Source organism: Nicotiana sylvestris, chromosome 2 (assembly GCF_000393655.2).
Source record: "Nicotiana sylvestris chromosome 2, ASM39365v2, whole genome shotgun sequence".
In the NCBI taxonomy this organism is placed as follows: Eukaryota; Viridiplantae; Streptophyta; class Magnoliopsida; order Solanales; family Solanaceae; genus Nicotiana; species Nicotiana sylvestris.
In genome coordinates, this window is record NC_091058.1 from 104,295,974 (window position 1) to 104,303,260 (window position 7,287).

General features: G+C 40.5%; 1 pseudogene; it reads left to right on the forward strand.

Moving 5' to 3' along the window:
• Window positions 1–3,006: 3,006 nt before the first annotated feature.
• LOC104246181 (peptidyl-prolyl cis-trans isomerase CYP59-like) lies at window positions 3,007–4,282 on the forward strand (annotated as a pseudogene).
• Window positions 4,283–7,287: the final 3,005 nt, after the last annotated feature.

Sequence of the window (7,287 nt, forward strand, 5' to 3'; positions counted from 1 at the left end):
GGACTGCAAGGTTATCCCAGGTGAGACCCTCTCAACGCAGCATAGGCTTTTGGTGATGGACATTTGTATTAGGATAAGGAGGAAGAAGAGGTCAGTACAAGGACGCCCCAGGATTAGGTGGGGCGCCTTAACTAAGGATAAAGCTAAAGAGTTGGAAGGAAGGTTATCGGCAATGGGAGCTTGGAGAAGTAGTGGGGACGCAAACACAATGTGGTTGACGACGGCGGACTGTATAAGGAAGGCGGCGAGAGAGGTGTTAGGGATATCTACGGGACACTATGGTGGACACAAAGGAGATTGGTGGTGGAATGCAGTTGTCCAAGGTAAAGTGGAAGCAAAGAAGGCGGCTTACCTAAGGTTAGTAGGGAGCACTGACGAGGAGGAGAAGAGAGAGAACAGTCAAAGGTATAAGGTAGCTAGGAAGGAGGCGAAGATGGCAGTGACAGAGGCTAAAACGACAGCTTTTGCTCGTCTGTATGAGGAGCTAAGGAACAAAGGTGGGGAGAAGAAGTTATTCCGACTCGCTAAGGCGAGAGAGAGGACAACTCGGGATCTGGACCAAGTGAGGTGCATAAAAGATGATGACGGCAAAGTTTTGATGGGAGATGACCAGATTAAGAGGAGGTGACAGACCTACTTTCATAAACTTCTAAGTGAAGAAGGGGATCAGGATATTATACTTGGGGAATCGAGGAATGCCGACAGTCACCATGAAGTAAGTAATTGTAGGGACATTGAGATCGATGAAGTCATGGAGGCAATGCGTAAGATGAGAAGGGGCAGAGCTACCGGGCCAGACGAGATTCCGGTTGAACTGTGGAGGTGTGTGGGTCAAGCAGGCTTGGAATGGCTTACTGCATTGTTTAGTGTTATATTCAAGACTAATAGAATGCCTGAAGAGTGGAGGTGGAGTACAATGGTCCCGTTGTATAAGAACAAAGGTGATGTCCAGAGCTGTAACAACTATAGGGGCATCAAATTACTAAGTCATACCATGAAAGTTTGGGAGAGAGTGGTAGAAATGAGAGTGCGAAGGACGGTGTCTATTTCAGACAACCAGTTCGGGTTCATGCCGGGACGATCTACCACAGAAGCTATCCACCTTATTAGGAGGATGGTGGAACAGTACAGAGATAAGAAGAAGGATCTCCACATGGTGTTTATTGATCTGGAGAAAGCGTACGATAAGGTTCCTAGGAAGGTCTTATGGAGCTGCTTAGAGGATAAAGGGGTCCCGAGTAACTATATTAGGGTGATTAAAGACATGTATGATGGAGCTAAGACTCGGGTTAGGACAGTAGGAGGCGACTCTGAACACTTTCCAGTTATTACGGGATTGCACCAAGGGTCTGCGCTCAGCCCATTCCTATTTGCCCTGGTGATGGATGCACTGACTCATCATATTCAAGGGGAGGTTCCATGGTGCATGCTATTTGCTGATGACATTATTCTAATTGACGAGACAAGAGGCGGCGTCAACGAGAGGCTAGAGATTTGGAGACATGCTCTTGAGTCTAAAGGTTTCAAGTTGAGTAGGACGAAGACGGAATACCTCGAGTGCAAATTTGGAGTTGAGCCGACGGAAGCGGGAGTTGAAGTGAGGCTTGACTCTCAAGTCATTCCCAAGAAAGGTAGTTTCAAGTACCTTGGATCGGTTATTCAGGGGATCGGGGAGATTGACGAGGATGTCACACACCGTATAGGGGTGGGGTGGATGAAGTGGAGGTTAGCGTCGGGAGTCTTGTGTGACAAGAAAGTGCCACCGTTACTAAAAGGTAAGTTTTATAGAGCAGTGGTTAGGCCTGCCATGTTGTATGGAACTGAATGTTGGCCGGTAAAGAACTCACACACCCAGAAGATGAAAGTAGCAGAGATGAGGATGTTGAGGTGGATGTGCGGGCATACAAGGATGGATAAGATTAGGAATGCAGATATTCGAGAGAAGGTGGGTGTGGCCCCCATGGAGGACAAGATGCGGGAAGTAAGACTCAGATGGTTTGGGCACATTCAGAGGAGGAGCACTGATGCACCGGTGAGGAGGTGTGAGCGACTGGCTGTAGTGGGCACGCGGAGAGGTAGAGGGAGACCTAAGAAGTATTGGGGAGAGGTGATCAGACAGGACATGGCGCGACTTAGGATTACTGAGGACATGGCCCTTGATAGGGAATTATGGAGGTCGAGCATTAAGGTTGTAGGTTAGGGGAGAGTGTGAATATTTCTACAGCACAAGTGAGAGAGACTATCTAGTTAGGAGTTAGACTAGGAATGTCAGTGGTCGTCTATTGATGCAGGGCTTTACCTTCTAGTTGTACTATACCAGCCATCTATTTCGTATTTCGTATTTCGTATCCTGTATTTCATATTTCGTATCTCTTATATATTGTTGTTATTTTTTATTACGCATTTTTATGGTACTAATATATTATCTCCTATTGCTTTTTTTGAGCCGAGGGTCTCCTGGAAACAGCCTCTCTACCCTTCGGGGTAGGGGTAAGGTCTGCGTACATATTACCCTCCCCAGACCCCACTTGTGGGATTATACTGGGTCGTTGTTGTTGTTGTTGTTGTTGTTGTTGTTGTTGTTGGTGCATTAGTTTAAAAAAACGAAAACTATTTTTTTTTAAGTTTTACAAAAAGAATAGTAATTATTTTTAATTTAGCATTGACCTAACGGTCAAAGAGCATAAGTGAACAAAAAAAAGTGGAGGTGGGGGGGGGGGGAAGTATTTTTAACCCAATAGGTGGATGAAGGGTATTTTAAAACCTTTTCTAATAGTTTAGGGGCATTTTGAACCCTTTTCCAAACTTAAAAACAAGAGCTATTTTTTTTATTATAGTGTGAAGTCATGTGTATTTTCTTATAATTCTTTCATAATTAATGTAGGAATCCTATATTGGTTAGGTTTTCTAATTTATGATCAAACTAGGTTTTGTAATATATAGGTGATGTTACCTATTTAATGAAATCAAAGCCTCAAACGCTACGGCAAAAAAAGTCTCAAACCGTTAACCCTCTCCGCAAATCATCTACTATTTCCTTTCTATTCTACGTCCTTGAACAAAAATATAATGTCGGTGATGATAGTGACGAGCTTGGGAGACATGGTAGTGGATTTGTTTACAGATCGCTGCCCTTTGACATGTAAGAATTTCTTGAAGCTGTGAAAGATTGGTTATTACAATGGCTGCCTCTTCAACACGGTTCAGAAGAATTACATAGCGCAGACTGGAGATCCCACTGGAACAGGGTCCGGGGGTGATTCACTATACAAATTCTTATATGGTGATCAGGCTCGTTTCTTTGGAGATGAAATTCATTCGGATTTGAAGCATTCAAAAAGGGGAACTCTAGCCATGGCTAACGTTGGGCAGAACTTAAACGCTTTTCAATTCTATATCACACTGCGCAATGATCTCGACTACCTTGACGGGAAACACACTGTTTTTGGACAGATAGCAGAAGGGCTTGACATATTGAATTGGATTAATGAAGCTTATGTGGATGAAAGGACAGGCCATATAAAAATATACGAATTAAACACGCTTACATATTGGACGATCCTTTCGACGATCCTCCTCAATAAGAGACCTGAATATTCCTTATGCAACAAAAGATAATGTGCGATTAGAAGATGATTGGGTGCCAAAGGATGAGCGATTAGGTGTAAAAGAACTTGAGGAGGTTCTGCGTGCGAAAGAAGCACATTCGCGAGTAGTAGTACTTGAAAGTATAGGGGACATTCCTGATGCTGAAATAAAGCCACCTGATAATGTGCTATTTGTTCGTAGATTGAATTCGGTTACTGAAGACGAAGACTTGTATACAATTTTCTCGCGCTTTGGAACCGTGAAATCTGCTGAAATTATTAGGGATCACAAGACTGGGAAGAGCTACTGCTATGGTTTCATTGAGTTTGAAAACAAAGAGGCGTGTGAACAAGCATATTATAAGATGAATCATGTTCTAATTGATGATCAAAGGATACAAGTTGATTTCAGTCAGAGTGTTGCTAAGTTGTCTTCCCAATATCGACGCAAAGAACAAATGAGAGAGCCACGGGCAAAAAGAAAAAAATTAAAAGAATGAGAGTGCCATGTGCAAATTAAATTCTCCTATATGCTGCAGACTGTAGCCCAATTGCAAAGCCAAATTTTTGCACTTTTAACGCTAACGCTACCGAGGTGAAAACCAGCTTCTTAGCGCCTGTAACTCCAATGGAGTAGTAATATAGTTTACAGATTTTAAACAGTGTATATTTAACTATGATCTGAACATATTATCATGAAAGTACCTGATTCAATTAGCACTAGCGCGCTAGTTTAAAATCTTGAATCCATCAATGTGAAGTTTTGATTCATGCACTTGATATTGCTACTTCCTGTTGTATCCTGTAAAAATCTTATAAGTTGTTTACTCTGACTTCCCTGGGAGTATTTTTTTCTTGCTTACGGTTGAATACTTTTTCATTTGTCACACTTTGTGAGTTCTTATTTTGAGTGAACGTAACTTAGGCTTGCCGTTACTGATGTGGCTAATTATACGTAAGATTTGTAGAAATGAGAATTCAACATTGTTTGCCCCAAATGTTCTGTAGAGAAAAGTAACAGACAGGAGTCTTTTTTGGTAATTAATTTTTTTTATTGATCACCAAGTAGAAGAAATGCATAGCATAGCATAGCAATACTCTGCTTGCTACTCCAGAAATAACAATAATCTCTAAGACTTATAGAAAATTGCTACCTAATCTCCTAATTGTGACAACTGACAGTAAATGACAATTGCATATATATATATATATATATATATATATATATGCTAATAATAAAAGCTTCTGCAGCATGTGACTCATGTCTCCAATGACTCTACAGTTACAATCACATACAATTTTTAGCAAGGCTGGTGTAATCTCTTGCCACCCCTTCAAATGTTCTAGTGTTCCTCTCCCTTCCAAATAGCATAGACATATTCTGCATAAGATCGCTTAATCAGCTTAGTTCTTTTATACTTCTGTTTAACCAGAAAATAAGAATTTCGGTCAAAGTTTAATTTTAAAAGAACTCGGGTTACTGATAATCAAATATGGAACAAATAAGAAGAATTGATTTAAACGATAGCTGAGTAAATAAAAGAAAGCAAAGTAAACCAGTGTATTCCAATAATATTCTGTGTCCTTACAAATGTTTATTCCTCTCCTTTTATAGTTATTTCTAAGTAGTATGTTTCTTTCCTCTCACAACAGAGCCATTATGAGTAATTAATGGCATTAATGCAACATTATAATTAGCAATCATAACTGTATCGTGAAGATTCTGTAACATTTTCCATTATTGACGCTCATTAATTACGGATAATACGTATTTGTACTTTTTGCTATCTAGGTTCATTCCTCCGATGTCTCTTCAAATTACCAAGAGGTCTGAGTAACCGTTCTTTCCTGTTTTCTTGAATCTATGCTCGTACCTATTAAGGCTCGTGTCTCTTCGAATACTCTTTGCCAGCTGTCACTCTTTCATTGATCCACGTGTCTTGACATGTTAGCACATAATTAATTCCATATGTTAACTTAATTTTTCCCAATACAAATAGTCCCCCAACTTCCCATTTATTCATCAATTGAATATTTGGGAAGTGGATCTCATTAAAGCGGGAATTTTTGGCGCCATTCTACATATCATTATACCTTCTCCAGAGCTAACGCTTCGCATGTCACTTCCATTTAATACATATGACACGTGGTGATGTTTGGTTGGTTCTGCAACCCTTCAGCACCTTTTAAGGCTTTTTACGGCTTACATCAATCACAAAGTGACAGTTTTCATCATGACGTTCCTATCAATACCTTTTTGTTTGACGGTTGCTTCTGAGTATAAATATAACCTTTGTCTTTCCTTTCTCATAAAAGTTTTTCATCTTTGAATATTCATTCTTGTCTTCTTCCTCGTACAACTATGCCTTCTTCGAACCCTAATCCTCAAAAAGTTTGTATTTTTGATGAACTTCCCCTTGCTCCTACTAGAAGCAGAAGAGGAGGAAGATTATGCAGTTTAAGATCATCATCTATACGAGGTGCTTCTTTGCCTCCACTTAGTTCTACCCCTCCTTCCTCTTCTAGAACTAGGGGTTCTCTTCCACATAGATCTTCTGCCAGAAGTAGAGACTCCAATGAACTAGTTCGTGAACCCATAGTAGATGAAATTATCCCCCCAGAACTTTCTTTTATACTGATAGAGAATCAATTAGGAATCAGGTTTCTTCTCTGTCCTCTCTTAATCGTGCTGATGTTTACCCTTCTCAGATTACTGAAGGTTTAATCTCTGTTGTCCATAGAGATTGCCATTGGAAATTTGACTTCCCAATCATAATTCCTAATGCAAATCAAAGTATCACATCCTTCAAGGCTGGCTTTTCTTTCGTGTATACATATCCTTTTACACTGAATTTTAGAACCCCCATTGATCTTGTTATCATCGAGTTCTGTCATTTTTTCAATGTTTGTTTAGGACAAATTGGCCCCATTGTGTGGAGGGCTGTTGCTTGTCTAAGGTATTTGGCTAACTTGGCTCAATTACCTTTTACCTTTTTTCATCTGATCCACCTCTACTACCCTAAGCTATTCCGATATGGGATCTTTACTTTGGTGGCGAGGATTAAGAGGGTTTTAGTCAGCCCTGAGGATGGCAAGGACCGTGGCTGGTATACCAGTTTTGTTGATGCTCCTACTATAGGGTTAGTAGGTGAAGAAAATATACCATTCCCTAAAAAGTGGAATTTTGCACGTAAGTTCACTTTACAATTTTCTCTTTTCTCTTCCCCCCCCCCCTTTGTTTTGAAAGGGTTTGTTTTTCCCGTGACTGTTTCACTTTTTCTTTTTTCAGCAACCATGGGAACTATTGAAGAGATTCCTATTTTCCGTGATTGGGTAGAGAAATTGTTGACCATTGCTCCGATGGAGGTTAGATCTTGGAAATACCTTTCAAACAGGTTTGGTTGGAAGGTTAAAACTCATGGAAAAACTTTACTTTTTTCTTTCTATTTTTGTCCACCCTTCCTTTAGAATGTATTTGACTCTTCTTTTTATCAGGGTTTCCTATTCGTGGTGTAAGTGCCGAGTCAATCGTAGCTTCCATGGTTTCTTTGGCAAGGGCTCAGGAGATAATCTTGAGTTCTTAATCGAAAAGGAAAGTTGATGCATCCCAAGATTCTTAGTCGGAAGAGGAACAAGATGGAAGTTCTTTGGTTAGAAGACCGCGGGCTAGAAGACGCGTCATTTCGGATGACGAAGCTAC